Genomic DNA, 16,982 nt, shown 5'->3' with positions numbered 1-16,982 from the left:
ACTGTACCGGTCCCAGTACAGATCCTTGGGAGACCCCACTATTTACCTCTCTACACTGTGAAAGTTGATAATTTATTCCTACCCTTTGTTTCCCTTTTAACCAGTTACTGATCCATGAGAGGACCTTCCATCTTATCCCATTACTGCTGACACTGGCATAAGAGCCTTTGGTGAGGGACCTTATCAAAGGCTTTCTGAAAGTCCAAATACACTATATCCACTGGATCACCATTGTCCACATTTGTTGACCCCCTCAAAGAATTCTAACATTGTTGGTACGTTTTCCTTTTACAAAAGCCATGTTGACTCTTCCCCAACATATCTTATTTGCACCAAAGTGCTATTCTAATTTCCTCTAATCACCTTTTGCACGTCTTTGACAGATTTCAGTATAGATTTTCAAGAGAGAACCAGAAATGCCTACATCTGTATAGCGGCAATACCAAATGATGAAGCAGCCAATAGTGTCAAAAGCTGCACTGAGGTAAGCATAAAAGTAGTACCCATAATCAACAAAAAAGTCACTGAAGATATGCTGGAGGGCCCTTTTGATGCTATAAGCAGAGAAAAACCGAAGAGAAATCTGTCAAAGATATGGTTGTGCAAAAGGTGATTGGAGGACATTAGAACAGCACTTCGCTGCAAAATGCAGTTAAAAATAAGGCAGTAGCTAATGCCTATGCATATCTTGGCCACAGGAGGGTCTAAGAGAATTCTAGCAAATTTTTGGGAAGTTAGAAAAAAATGGAATTGGTGGTAATCAAAATAATGGGAGTATCCATTTTGGGGAGACAGGATCAAATGTAAGAGAGAAAGGAAGGTAAAAGGCAATTTAGTTTTCTTAAGGGTCATCTACATTACCTAAACTACTATGTTGTAACTGGGTCCACTAACAGTTATATTTCATTAACTGGAGTACAGTAAGCTCCAAAGGAGACAAGAGAGGAGCAAAGGAAAGGAGAATTTATTATTTTATAGCACCTGTAATGTGCTAGCCAATTACGAAGAAAGTATGGTGCCATTAGGGCTGGATGACACTCAAATTAGGGCATTGAAACAAAAACAAACCCCTCACACTTTGTCTCTAACTCTGGGAGGATGAGCAAAGAGGGTAGAAACAAACTGTTAAATATGATGGACATTTCTCTTCTTTTAGATAATCATTATCTGAGCTATACAGAACAGTCCCTTATAACTTAATGTTTATATAAAAGGATGAAAATGTGCTACCTATTGCATCTGGCATTTAAAAAAAAAACCTACTGTATTTTGCTTACATAAATTAGTAGTATATAGAGCTAATTGAAAATTTTCAAAACTCACAGTTTGACTAAAGTTTTGTAATATTTTTCAAAAAATTACATCCTGATGTCTGATCAGGTCTAGTAGTAAGGAAAACTGTCTATACATTGACATTTTATATACATTAATAAATTATAATACCTCTCCATCACCACCCACTCCCTTTATAGGTAAGCAATACAGAGATGGATTCAACACACGAACAGTTAGATTAGAAATACGTTTAGTGTTTGTAGTGGAGCAGTGACCCCGCTCCGGTTTGGAAGGGGTTAAAAACACCCCTGGGAAAGGGGTGCCCCGGGAGCCAATCACGAGTGGGCTTGAGGCAGTCAATCAGGGCCCAGCTGGGCCAGTATAAGAAGGGCTCCTGGGGAGACAGAGGTCAGTCTTGCTTCAGAAGGACCTAGCTGCCAGGTAGAGACAAGGGTACCTTGGACAAAGCAGTACTGGGAAAGGGCAGGCTGAGTTGGGGAGCTGTGGCCTGGTGACCTCCCAGGCTGAGGCCTTGTGGCAAAGGCCTGAGGAGGTACTAGGGCTGCAGGGAGGCAGCCAGGGCAAGAAAAAGCAGCAGGTCCAACCCCCTTGCCAGTGATGAGTGACCATTTCAGACTGCAATTTACCTCTGGGGCTACATGATGACTGGCAGTAGCCACTGGGGCAAGGTGGGTATAGGAGGTTGGGGCTCCCCTGGGAGGGGAGAGACAGAATGTGGCGACACTGCTGTGGGGCAGCACCCCAAGGTAAAGGGCACTGTGATCCGGGAGAGATGCGGAGCCTGAACTGGTGGAGATAGAGGGGCAGGTAAGGGCAGGGGAAAAACTGGCCAGAGGTGGGTGCTCTAGAGCTGGATGAGCTAATTCCCGGACTGACCAGCAGGAGGTGCCGCAGCAGTAAGTGCCCGCCTTACTACAGTGTTATGTTAAAACAGATTAAAAGTGTTTTGTCAAAGATCATACTGGGAGTATGAATGAGAGCTGGGATTAGCCTGTTACAAACCCTCTAGACCACCTGCTATATTCAAAATGTTTAAGAAACTATTGGAAACCTTCACCCTTTGGAAAATGTTTACGAAAATATTAACAGGCTAAAGTGATTTACAAGTGTCAAAATTAAGTTTTTGAAAGTTAAAGCCTTAACATTTTAACAATTTAAAATATTATTTATAATATATGTAATACAGTGCTTGTGAAATGTAATCATTTAGTAATACCTATTCATTTTGAATAAATTTTAAATACTAAAGTAGGGGAAGATTTATTAAAGAACATTCTTAGTCTTTAAAGAATGAAAAAATTATGGTAAGAGGAAACATGGGAAATGCATTGTTTTCCTTTGCACATGTAAATTAGGTACAGTTAAACATTTCACACAATCTGTTCAAAATGAAGTTAGCTGAGAATACATATAGCTTTTATAGTATTAGTTTTACTAAAGTTTAAAAAATATGCAGAAGATGTACAACAATTACCTACCCATAATCATGTAAGCTTTTTTTAAAAACAAAACTTAAGTGAATGGTATTGCTATATTTAAAACAGAAATGCAGAGACCTGCATTTTATTCATGTACTGAAGACTGTTTCCATTAATTGTTTCATGTTGTTTTCAGATATCAGAAGAGTTGTTTTGTGCCACTATAAGCTAGGATTTGGTGATGTCTCCATTATCAAATCCTGGTTTTTAGTAATTATTTGTTTAATTTAAAAAACAGCTATTACTCCATCCAGAGCAGCATTTATGTAAAACAAATGTCATAAAAATATTGAATTGTGAATATAAAATGAATATAATTAGCTTAACACATCTGGTTGCTATTATATGTAACACAATAAAAAAATAAAATTTGCCAAGTGAGGCCCATTATATAGTCCAGTCAGTTCTGGTATTTTGTAGATATATGCAACTCCAATAAATGGCCAGCACATGTTTGCAGTATTTGCTTAAGGATTTTATTCCTCATGGTAATACATTTGTTTAAAGTATTTCAACATGTATTTGTATGATACAACCAAAGTCTATCAATAAGTGCTTTATGATTTTTATGCTGCTATACCCTACACCAACTTTAATTTTCCCAATTGTTTTAAAATGCACAATAGTCCCAAGTCCTAGGCAGGGAACATGACATCTTTATACTTGAGGTGAAAATGACATAGGTCATTAGGAGGTTCACAATCCAAAATAAAATGTTATAAATTGCTTTGGAGCTGTAAACAGGGGAAGAAAAGCAGCTCTGGCCACAGCTGCCATGCAATCATCTAAAGGCAGTTAGGTATCTAGTACGATCCCCATATTGTAAGCTCAAATGAATCTGTGGATGCACCCTCTAATAAAAGATCTTTGCCAGCTCTTCCAGTTGCTCTCTCCCAACCTGCCATCTTGACTTCATTATCTCAATTAAGTTTCATAACACCCCTCTTATCTAGGGATGTGCTATTCCTATTTTAAATTAGGAACATGAGGCTCAGAACCTTTCCTCAATGCTACTTCCCACCCCCATGATGGAGCCTGAAGGAGGAGGAAGAGGGAGGCTGAAATTCTATCTGCTTAGTGGACACTTCTCTGATGAATATCACCCCCATGTAACAGTTACACCCACTTAGAACAGAAGAAAGGGCAGAACCTAGAAAAATTGTGTTGTCCTGACCCTGCTACAAAAGAAAAAAGTTAGATACTCCAAACATGCTCTGGCATGATTGGATATTTAATGTACTGTAATTGGCTCCCAAAGACATTGTGGACCTTATTCACAGGGCACAAGGTCAGGGGATTCTCAAAGTGACACTTTACAAACATGTAACTAACTAAATTTGTTAGTCTCTAAGGTGCCACAAGTACTCCTGTTCTTCTTTTCACTTTACAAACAGGCTGACAGAAAATAGTTTGAAACAAGTCTCTCTTGAGACTAGTTTTAGTGCTAAATTGTTTTCCTCCTTGATTTAGAGAAAATCCCTTTGTTTTAGTATCTCTTATCTGCCAGGTAAACAGGCTTGAAGATTCACTTTAACTTTTACCTTTCTTACCGCTCATTTCAGTGGCCTGGTATTTTTCTGAAGTAAAAAATTAAATCAACCAGTTTGCCACTCTCCTCTCTTGCATCCTCACCATCCTGGTCTGTACACGTATGCAGTATATTTGAATAAGAACAAAGTGCAGAGGAAGGGGAGGGCATTAAAAATACTGAGAAAAAGCTTTAGTATTCTTTGTTATTTAAATGTGTTAGTGGCAACACATTTACAGAAAAAAAAAAGATCTTTGAAATCTAGGTGTGAAACTGCTAAAGCTGCTTTGAATCTAACTTGCAAAACATAAAAACCAAGCTGTATCAATGCAGCAGGCTGATTAAGCATAGTTGAGTTTATCTGCACTCAACAACTTCTGTGGTATTTAAAAACAATATATTAGCAGTAAAAAGTACACTGATAAAAATTCACACATCTCATTACTAGAACTATGGTGACAAACCTTAAATTATGCAAAAAGCTAGGAAGGCAGTTTTCTTAGACTAAGGCCTTGTCTACACTATGGGGGGGGGGGGGGGGAGATCGATCTAAATTATGCAATTTCAGCTACATGAATAACGTAGCTGACGTTGACGTACTTGGATCTACTTACCACGAGGTCCACACTACATGATGTCGACTGGAGACGCTCTCCCATCGACTCTCCTTGCACTTCTCGTTCAGGTGGAGTACAGGAGCTGACTAGAGAACGATCGGCGGTCAATTTAGTGGGTCTTCACTAGAATGATTAAATGGACTGCTGATGCATCAATCGCAGCATGTCAAACCTCCAGTAAGTGTAGACAAGCCCTAAAATTATTTATCCAAACACTCAGATAGCACAGATTACATAGGTGGGACTAATGCATTGCATGGAAAATGCAAGGTCCCATCAAAAAGCATAGTGTGCCACAGAAGCCACCAGCCAGACAGGCTGGTGTGTGCATGTATCAGAATTCTGTGGGGTAGCCACATACGTAAACATACGGTGAATCCACTGCTAATTTGGCTGTTCAAATAACAGAATGGCTATCACTAGTAATCTGAAATATCAAACCATAATCTTAGATTCTGGTTGCATCTATCAGAGAGAGAGAGAGAGCGGGGGGGGGGGGGGGGGGGGGGGCAGGTTTGGAATGAGACTGGAGAGGAAGATAGGCTATGCTCAAAATGCCACCACCAAATGCCATTTGCTATTTTAAGTATCAAAAGATTCAAACAATTTCATATTCACTTTTGTATGAAAACAAAACCTGTAAAATTTGTGTACAGTCTCCATCACAGAATCATCCTATTCATTATTATAACCCTATTTGAACAGAAATTTCAGAAATTAATGTCTTTTGGGGTGGGTTCTTTATGTGCGTGGTCCCAAATTACATGTTTCTTTAAAGCATAAAGTAATCCTTGAGTTATGAGTACTAAATTAAATATTTTCCCTTAACAATAATTTTATACTCAAAACTGTAAGACAACATTTTAAAAGTTGCTTTACTAAGCTTGGAGGGCAGTGGGGGAAGCATTTGAGCAACAACCAGCACTCGTTGCACTTAACTAAGACCAAATCTTCAAAGTGACTTATCCTCCAATTTGTGAGATGAGTATGAAAGCACTATCATCTCTATTCTACAAATATAAAAGGACCTATTTAGAATTGTACAATGGTTAACTAGCAGCAATACGAAGAAACAAAAAAAAAAAATGCAGGCTGACTATCAGGAAAAGCTACCTGACAGAGATCTACTAGGCTGTGGAAATCCAATCACTAGTGTATTTTTAAAATGGACATACCAAAACATTAGAAAATATACCAGAGATGTATGACTTTGGGACTAAGAGTGGTTTATATTCACGTAAGAAACCTACACTGTTTCTAAAACAGGCTCTTAATTTAAAGAATGAAAATATTTTTCTACTGTCTTTTCAGCTTTGTTGACTATTGCCTCCTTAGCCTATCCCCTTTTCCTCTACTATTCGGACCCTGCCTTGCATTACAACTTCCTTTCAGTTGCTCTTCCAGTTTACCCCCAGATGTTTTACCCTGCTACCCAGCCTGCAAAATTCCAGAATTCCTCTTCTGCTTCACTGCCTTTTTGTCCCCAACTTCTTCCTCTTCATCTGCTCCATTATGATGACTCTGTTGGCTATTCTCTATCAAAACTGAATTTATCTTGCATAGTTTTAAATAAGTAAATGTTTGAAAATGGAGCAACTATACATAAATGCCAGTGAGAACCAAGGTCAGCCACAATCTCAAAAAGTACACTGTGTTCCACCCAGTTCCCAAACAGTAGCACAAATTTCTAGGAATTCTAGTTTCAATACTGACCAGCAACAGCTTGTACTTTTACTCTTTGGAAAATTAAAGTCAGGAGTCAAAGCCAGACACTGTGCAATCTCACACTCCTATTAAATCCCTCTTGAATCCCCTCTTTTCCTAAAATCCATCAACAAATGACTTATATTGAAGTCAATATGGAGAAACTAAAATACATATGATGCTACTTTAGCAATACCGGAAGCATATTAGTGCACTCATTCACATTCTTCTTTCCCCTTTGCCTGATATAATTTCCTCCAGATTCCTGTCTTCTTCATACTCAGTGTTTTGCTATCATTTACAATTTTGAGGTCCTTTGCACCAATATAAATATATCTTAATTTCCATTTCTCTTTTTCACAAACTTACTGCTAGTAGGGACTGCATCCTGCAATTAAGAGGGAGGTTTTCAAAAGCACTTAAGGAAGTTAAGAGCACAAATCTCTGACTTTCAATGGGACTTGTGCTCCTAAATCCCTTAGGTAAAAAAGCAAAAGGCACATTCAGAGAGAAAAGGAATCCTAAAAAAAATTGTTATAGTGGATAAAATACTGTGCATTTCTTCTTTGAATTTCTCTTCTTACATTAGTTCATGTTACAACTTTAATATGGCTTTAATGCTGACTCTGAATCCATGAAACTATTATCCAATTTGCCAGTTCATGCAACTCTGCTGGAAAGATTTGAAGTTGAGTGAACCAGATGCAGAAGAAAAAGATAAATACAAATTCTTAGCTAATATTACTTAGGTTGTTAATGAGATCTTACACTACTTGGTGTCTGGTTATCACACCACAGAAGATGGTAACCCAGCATTAAAGCCGGTTATCAAACAAAAGGCTTGTCTACACTACCGCAAGTGGTCGATATAAGATACGCAACTTCAGCTACATGAATAGCATAGCTGAAGTCAAAGTACTTAGATCTACTTACCACAGTGTCTTCACTGCGATAAGTCGACAGCTGACGCTCTCCCGTCGACTCTGCTTGCACTCCTGATTGGTGGAGTACTGAAGTCGACCGGAGAGCACTCAGCGGTCGATGACGCGATAAATCGACCCTTGCTGGATCAATCACTGCTCACAAGCCCATAAAGGCAAGTAAGCATCAATTTTCTGGCTCTAAAAAAGAAAATGAAGATATGATCTACCAAAAGGAAAGAACTTTCATGGGGAAAGAACAGTACTGTGGACATATACTGTAAACAAAACTATTATCTATTTCCAAAGTAGTAGTACATATGTTTTTAAAATTCTGAATAACTTTGATGCCAGCCACAGTACTCTGTCCCTCCCCCATTTTCCAGCTTCTAGGCCGGGGGGATGAGGGGAGGGGAGGGGAGTGACGGGATCAAGGGGGATAGCAACTGGAGAAAAATAACAGTGATTAAATACCTCTGCAAATCTTTTAAGGCTTCCCAAGTATGACACCAGTAGATCTATATAGGAACTTACATTATCACCATCTAAGGAGTAGCAAAGTGTTTGTTAGTTAGTAAGAAGAGACATGGAAATATATTAGAAAAAAGCATGGATAACACCCTCTATTTGTAATAAAAACAAAAAGTTACCTCTAGACCAGAATCAAAACTGAGCTGTGAGAATCTACCTAGATCAACTGTCTTTACAATATCAAATTACACTGTATAATAATGAGAAGTACAATGAACAAAATAGTATAGTGAGGTAAATTGGCAGACAGCTAGAGCGAACACTTACAGCTCTATTCCCAGGTGCTGAAATAAAAGCTTCCTTAAACTACTGGTAAGGTTATAAATATATTACTTTAGGGAAGGTAACCCTAAGAAAATATAGCATTAAAAAATATCAAATACTAGAAGCCGGGCAATTCAAATCACACTTTGCCATGAAAAATGTTTACGTAAAGTAATATTATTGCAACTGCTAAGACGGGGTTCTCAAAGTGGGGGGTTTGGACCCCTAAGGGGGGTCGCGAGGTTATTACATGGGGGATCGCAAGCTGTCAGCCGCCACGCCAAACCCCACTTTGCCTCCAGCATTTATAATGGTGTTAATAAATTAAAAACACTTTTTTTATATATTTGGGGGGGGTCACACTCAGAGGCTTGCTATGTGAAAGGGGTCACAAGTACAAAAGTTTGAGAACCACTGTGCTAAGATGTCTAGAACAGGAAAATTACAAGGGAAACAATTATCTCTCTGTTTTTCAGCTTACTTTGTGCATTGAATAATCCTTTATGTATAGTGTCATCATTTCCCCTGTATTGCCAAGTTAGTCATTTTCCTCTGTTTATGTGGGTCAGCAACAGGGAAGAGAAAAACATTTAAAAATATAGGAAAATGTGATTGTAAAACCACAAAGTAGAAGCAGGGACTCAGAAATGGCTGTAGTACCTGAAATTATTTTAACTCTTTTTTGGAATTGATTAGATTTAAAGTTAACCACTCAATTAAGTTTAATGGTTTAAACATAGCAAAGTAGGAAAGCAGAGCTGGGGCAACCCAAATGACCATAACTATTCCCGATCTTTCCCACATTGTGCGTCCTGTAAACAGTAGATATGTATCTATGCTAAGTATCAAAGCTACTTGTACCTTACACTCCTCCCTATTCTTTGGCATTTCAACCAGAAAAATCTTATCACCATGTATTTTGACAGTCCACTTAAAGATTTTCTGTCTATCGCCATAAGGATATGCAGGGTCTGCAAAACATAAATATGGGACTTAAAATGGGACTAATGTACAGATGCTTACTGTGCATTGTAAAGGTTTGGAATGGGGGAAAATGTATGGGACTTATATGAAGGAACTGCATCAGAAAGTACAGATGAGGATTGGATGATTATTTCTTCAAATAAAGTGTGATATCAACAGAATGAATTGGAGTATGATCTCCGGTGTAGATGTAGAAACATACGTAATGGGTGGGTAGTGCTTAAGTATGTCATGTATGATATAATGTACTAGAATATGTAGTTAATGCTTTCTATGAGGAGGATGCACAATATGCAGGCATAAAGCTGTCTTATGATGTAAGCGTAGGTGGAGAAGAGAATAAACTGAGAACGTCAAAGCCTTTTCTTTCTACCTGTATTGTAAGATGCATAGCACATTTGGGTACTAAGATACTTGAAACATTGTTATTTAAGTCTGTATTTGCATACTTTTCTTTTTCTTTTTTTTTTTAAACTTACACTTAACTTTGCTTTTCCTGAGTTTGTACAATTTTTTTTAAGCTACAATGTTCTTTTAGACTATCTTTCCCTTATGTTATTTATACATACTTACAATCTTAAATCCAGTGTAAAGGTTTTTCTCCACCCCTGGGATTTCTTAAAGATTTTTGTCCTTTTGATACTTAGATATCTATTACTAGATTCAAAAGCTGGAATGTTTTTGTTTAGATTTGTAAAATATTAATGTGACATAAGCCTCTGTAGGCAGTAACATCCGCAAAGTGGAGCTCTTCTAATTTTTGGCTGCTTAGCTACACACTTCAGGAGACATCTGTGATCTAACAGCTTTGCAGAATAGTACCAAAGTTATGATGGACATTACCAAGTTTGCCTCAGGCCACATGACTTTCTGAAGATCCAAAAGGTCTGCCAGATCACTGGACTTCAAAAGTGAAAAAGATTTCTCTCTTTTTCCTAGTGCCAAATTTAATATACACCTCTACCCCGATATAATGCGACCCATAACAACACAAATTTGATATAACGCGTTAAAGCAGTGCTCCAGGGGGGTGGGGCTGTGCACTCTGGTGGATCAAAGCAAGTTCGATATAACGCGGTTTCACCTATAACGCGGTAAGATTTTTTTGGCTCCCAAGGACAGCGTTATATCGAGGTAGAGGTGTATAGAAAAAAGTAGCTCCATTCTCAAAAAACAGTGTACTTAACTTGGCCTAGAAACTTCAGATTTATTCTTTTATCCATCCTTGCTGAGATTATTAGTTTCTTTTGAGTGATGACATCACAAAAAAGGGACCTGGTAGGGTTTTGGGTTTTTTTTCCCCCTCCATCCCCTACTTGAATTTTGTTTAAATCCAATAACTTATAAATAAACTATCCATTTCACCTCAAAACTCTGCGGAAAAGTTCTTCGCTCAAAAATCACACACATGAAATATGAACTGTAGAGACTTTTTGAGACACACAATGGAGAAAGAAAAGGCAAAATCAGCCTTATAATGGAAAGCTTCCTACATCCTTAACTATAGAAGGAATGTCCTCTTCCATAACCTTATGGAAATGGCAAATTATTCATTTATATAAGTGGTCTCTAAAGTGCTTACATATTGGCTTAGTTCTGCAGTGATCTAAATGGTACAGTACTTTGAAATCATGTGATAATGCTATACAAGTTACTTACCTGTTAATTTCCTCTGAAATTTTCAGTCATTCTAGACAATAAGACATATGTCATCAACCAGTCGAAGACCGAACTTACTACTCAAAATTTGACAATATTACTCTGAAGCAGATTAACTGATCTCCTGAGAACTACACCTATCTGAACAGCAGAGACAAAAATCACATACAATGAAAAACTAACACCTTTAAGAAATACCTATGTCTGTAAAAGGGAGAGGCTAAAGGAATGTAGTGCTCATGGAGGTGCTGGATTGACAACATTAAACCTTGTTCTCATTTTATCCACAGAAAACAAAATGCAAGCACGAACGCAATGTAAGCTTATCCTTCCTACTCTACACATTTTCTGACACCAATCTGGGGTGCAGAATGTTACTGTCTTAAAAAAAAAATTCTGCTCTCAGACACTGCTGGTGGAGCTTGATGCAAATAAGATGGGCTCCGTAACTGCACACACTTCCTGCTGACAGCAGGAGAAAAACTACATATATAAGGAGAAAAGCATACTGGAGTCAAGTTCTGCCATAGGCATATGAGAAAAGCATGTGGCTCCTACCAAAAAAATGGGGAGTGAAGTTTGTCATACTGTGGAAAAATTCAAAGAAATTAAACGGGTTTAAAAAAAATTCTCCAATCATACTTCTACAATGCTCCAGGAACCTCACAGTTTAGAGATCAGATTGATTCTTCGCTTCAGTATATGGAACAAAAATGAAAATATTGTTCTCCTGAGGCAAACAGAAAATTAACTGATATACATACTAATCATCTGCTGAAGACATGATCCAGGGGGATACAAACAGAAGGCCACACCTGGTTATCAGGAACAGGAATACTGACTGTGCTGAAGATTTTTAAGAAGAGGTTAGTCATAGACCATTCTTGACAGGTGTATGTTTACTTGGTCCTGCCTCAGGACAGGAGACTGGGCTTGAAGATCTCTCAAGATCCTTTTGAGTCCTACATTTCTAACTGGATATCAAATTTAAATTTTATCCAGGTTCCTTAACTAAATACACAGTATTCATGTGTGCTATAGCTAGCTATATGACCTACTTTGTATAGATTGCTATTCTTTGTTTGAAAAATAAACTATACTAGTGTTAAAATGCTGCAAGGCAAAACTTCTCTCTCTCTGAAAAAAGGCTGGAGTGTCATTTTTTCCAGTGTAGGTGTACAGTATATATGAAGAGAATCTCAAAAAGGTATCTCAGAACATTTTAAAAGCTTTTCACTGCTGATGACACATTTTTCTGTGAAATAAGCCACTTCCTTTCTAAAGCCCACACAGTATTTTAGTGCAGAGATTCAGTAAGTCCTAATGTCTGTGCAGACATATCTTCAGTACACAAAACACGAAGTCTTGAAGTATCTCATTATATCCCATGATTTAAAAGCTTGTTGAATAATCAGTTATATTGGATTTCAAATGCTTTATATCAGAGCTAAAACATCAGGAATCATTTTTACACTTATTTATACAGCATCTAGCACATTACTAACTGAGGCATCTGGGTGCTACCATGACACATGTTTAATAAATAAAAATGTGACCAGTAAAAGACCATGACAACATTTCTAGTTTCCTACTGGGCAGATGTAAATGTGAAAATGATTTGCAGACTGGAATGGGTCAGAATAGAATGACCAAGCATGATAGTTCCTATATCTTGAACAAAAGCCTTAGGCATCTTAAGCAAACAAAAATATATCGTTCACTATTATTAGTATAAGCTTTAGAACACTTATTTTTCCCTGTAATTCCTGGGAATCCTCCCTAGGGATGCAATGTCAAAGTCTAGCATTTGGATGTAAGTTTCTCCGGTTTGACTTAGATTTTTAGTTCCCATTATGAACTCACAAAGCAGCCAAAAGTTAATTATAGACTTTAAAGCCAGAAGGGACCATCATGATCATCTAGTCTGATCTTCTGCACATTGCTGGCCATAGAACCTTACTCACTCACTCCTGTAATAGATCCATAATCTCTAGCTGAGTTACTGATGTCCTCAAATCTTGATTTAAAAAGACTGCCAATTACAGAGAATCCACCATTTATTCTAGATGAAACCAGCAAGTCACCTGTGCCCAACGCTGCAGGGGAAGGCAAAACAAAAAACAAAAAAATCCTACGTCTCTGCCAATCTGACCTGGGGGGGAAATTCCATCCTGATCCCAAATATATTGATCTGTTAGAACCTGCACACGTACAGAGACCCACCAGCCAGACACTCGAGAAAGAATTTACTGTTGAAACGCAGAGCCCTTCCCACCTCGTGTCCCATCTCCAGCTGTTGGAGATATTTGCTAACAGCAGGTGAAGCAGTGCCATATGCCATTGTAGGCAACTTCATCATACTATTTTCTCCATAAATGTAACAAGCTCAGTCTTAAAACAAGTTAGTTTTTTTTGCCCAGCTGGAAGGCTGTTGCAGAAATTCAGCCCTCTGATGATTAGAAATCAATGTCTAATTTCAATCCTAAAAACTGATGTCTAGTTTATATCCATTTGTTCTTGGGCCAACATTGGCCCTTAATTTAAATAACTCACCTCCCTCCCTGGAGTCTACCCCTCTGATAGATAAGTAGACAGCAATCTCATCTCCTCTGAGCCTTCATTTGGTGAGGCTAAACAACCCAAGCTTCTTAAGCCTCTTCTCATGTGATAGGTTCTCCATTCCGCTGATCATCCTAGAAGCTCTTCTCTGCACCTGTTCCAATTTGAAGTGACCTTTCTTAAACATGGAGGACCAGAATTGCACCTAGTATTCCAGATGAGGACTCACCAGTGCCTTGTACAATGGTACTAAAACTTTCCTCTCTCTACTAGAAATAACTCGCCTGATGCATCCTAGGATTTCATTAGCCTTTTTCATGACCACATCACACTAGCGGTTCATAATCATCCTGTGATCAACCAATACACCCAGGTCTTTCTTCTCCTCTGTCGCTTCCAATTTATAGCAAAAAATTCTTGTTAGTCCCTAATTGCATGAGCTTGCACTTTGCACTGCCAAATTTCACCCCATTTCTATTACTCCAGTTTCCAAGGTCATCCAAATCATCTTGTATGATATTCCACTCCTTCGCTGGTAGTACCTCCTAACTTTGTGTCATCTGCAAACTTTATTAGCACACTCCCACTTTTTATGCAAAGGTAATTAATGAAAATTAATTGGTCCCAACACCGATCCTTGAACAAGTTCACTAAACCTCCCTCCAGCCTGACAGTTCCCCTTTCAGTATGACCCATTTTAGTCTCCCCCTTTAACCATTTTTACACCCACCTTTCAAGTCACATATTAATCCCCAAATTGTACAAATATGATTATCTGCATTCCACTAGTGCACTCGTGAATAGAAAGCTGTTGCAACTGCAACGCGCATCTGGAAGCATGAAAGCCAGACCATCAAGTGTCTGTCCCTGGATTGGGAAACCCGCATCACCATTGAGCAAAGAAGTCAGAATCACTATAGTAAGCTGCAGGAGTTAGTGAAGGCACTTCTGTGGTATTTATTTGAGTGGTTGTTTCTTGTTCCAGGGTGTTGTCATACCTAGGCTATGCTGATATGCTGGAAATTGTTTATGGAATAGAACTGGGACAGGTTTTGATATAAAGAAAGAGGATGGGAAGGGGTTGAGACAAAGGAAGGTGATTAACTTAGAATAAAATGTAGAGCTAAAAAATATATCACACATTTGCTTACATGTTGCATCCTTTTCTCTTCCCTCTACCCCCCGCCGCCACCACCTCCCCCTTCATCTGTATGTTGGAGATAGAAACTTTTTCTTCAGACATATCTGTAAAATTCCCAGAATATTTGACATTCATTAACAAAAATAATAAATTAGCAATTTATACTAATAAATGAATACTGTCTCCCCTGTAGTCTGCATTTCTGCGGGTGAGGCATTGATGACTAGTGGTTAGGGCACTGGACTGGTTTGCAAAGACCTTGGTTCTATTCCCAACTCTGCCAACAACATGCCATCGGACTTTGGGGCACGCCTCTTCAATTCTCTTCAATAGTACCTAGCAGAGTGAGGCTTCATTCTTGGTTGTGGTCACTAGTATATAGTGCTTTGTGTATTGTAAGTTAATAATTAATATGCATTAAACAGAGTATCTTCAACCAGAATATTAAAGTAACAATCTAATTTGAAAAATGATTTTGTAAAAATGGATGCAGTAGAATTCCATTTTTATTGCATCAATAACTTGCCGATCAAATCTGCTGTGTCAGCATTTTAGAGATGGATTCAGTGAGTCATGAAGCGATTAATAGGATTTAGGCACCAAACTCCCATAAGCACCTTTGAAAAATTCCAGCTATGTAACTTGCCCAACATTGCAAAGGCAGGGGCAGAGGATGTCCTTTATTGGGCCAGCAAATCAGTTGGGACAGAACAGCACAGAATGGCTTGGCAAAGGAGGCTTGGAGCATGACCCTGAAGCTGGTGATAAAACTGCACAACAGACCTGTTGCTCCACTAGCCAATCACTGATGCTTCCTGGATAAAGGAAGCAGAAAAGGATCCTGAAGGAGTGGACAAGAAGATTTACAAGATTTTTTTTTTTTTTGATCAACCCCCAAAATGTAACCCAAGATCTGACTTTTTCTGGTTCATGCATCACTGAAAATAAAAATCTTACGATCAGAAAGTGGTTAACAATTGTATTAATGAGGCCCAAGATGGAATAGAATCTAGCTCATCTCACCAGTGTGTGTGTGTGTGTGTGTGTGTGTGTGTGTGTGTGTTCTATAGTGCTAACAAGAGTAAAAAAAAAAAAAAGTAATGAAAACATCTTAAACAGTAAAAAGCAAGTAGAAATGAAAATGAATATGCCTAGGAAGCACATCCTTTTAACTAAGAGGGTGGTGCCATTTTTTACAGAAGCATTTTTCAGATTAGAATTATACTTGAAGTGTTAATTTTTTTAAAGATTTCTCAGAGAAGTTATAAATATGAGGTCAATTTAATTTCAGTATAGTTGCAAATATGGGATCACACCCTGGATCAGTCTATTTCCAAAGTTTCAGAAGGCAAAAGATTCACCTGAATAACTGTGCAATGCTACCCATTTGAAGGAAGAAAAAGAAGCAGGCACATTAACACACTGAAATTTCAGATTTTATTACCTTTGATTTCCTTAGACATTTTAATGGACATAAAATTAACCATTTTTAACATTAACAGTATTTGCATCCACTTCATTTAGCAATACATTTCACAGGCTGACTATATTCTATTAATTCTAAATTTGTCCTTTTTCCATCATGTAGTGTCTCTACAATCTCAAGAAAGGAAAAAATATCAAATTCTGCTATGCCCTTCATTAATCTGGGATTTCTGTCTAGTCCCCTTATAGTTCTTCTCTATGTAATTTTAGTCTCTGCAATCTCTGGTGTACCTCTAACCATATTCTTTGCTCTTCCCTAGAAAAACTTCACTTCCATTTCTTAAGTTAAAGACCGCATGAACACAGCACTCTATTCAATGGTGTATCATTGTCTGATATAGCAACATGAAATGCAATAATTTCTATTCTTTAATACACTCAAAGTTTCTTATTTGACCCTAACTGCTAATATACATCAGACAAACATTAAATTAGACATGTATAGCAACTTGTATAGCACAGCAACATTCTCTTGGAAGCACTCAAAGTGAGTGACCTCTCTGGAGACAGCAACTTAAAGGGGAGATGAGTGGAATTCCAGCTGCACAGAAAATGTAAAGACTTATTTCTAAAGATACATTACAGCTGCATAGAGACATATTCCATTTTTTGCCCCCCATAGAAAATCCTGCAAGTTTAGAGCCATTAGCATATGAGAAGCATATACTATTGGTGCCCATATGCATTACCTTAAACTTAGTTAAGTTTATTTTACCTTCCATCATGATGTCCAATCTTCTATTCCATTTATATCTACCTACAGTCTCTCTCTCGCTCTGTCTTACACACTTAGGCAAAAACTCATTAGCTCAATTT

General features: G+C 38.0%; 1 protein-coding gene across 2 annotated transcripts in view; it reads right to left on the bottom strand.

Moving 5' to 3' along the window:
* HBS1L (HBS1 like translational GTPase) overlaps window positions 1–16,982 on the bottom strand; it is a 104,517-nt gene that overhangs the window by 56,841 nt on the left and 30,694 nt on the right. Inside the window, exon 1 of one of the 2 annotated variants that reach the window (XM_054021917.1) lies at window positions 4,917–5,058. The exons of the other annotated variant lie outside the window; for it this stretch is intronic. The gene's annotated coding sequence lies outside the window, so the exon portion shown is untranslated. Of the gene's footprint in view, window positions 1–4,916; window positions 5,059–16,982 lie in introns of those variants that run through there. 2 annotated transcript variants of the gene reach the window in all.

Source organism: Malaclemys terrapin, chromosome 3, assembly GCF_027887155.1.
Source record: "Malaclemys terrapin pileata isolate rMalTer1 chromosome 3, rMalTer1.hap1, whole genome shotgun sequence".
NCBI lineage: Eukaryota > Metazoa > Chordata > Testudines > Emydidae > Malaclemys > Malaclemys terrapin.
Note: the sequence above shows the minus strand (reverse complement) of the source record. Positions and strands in the feature narration are given on the sequence as shown.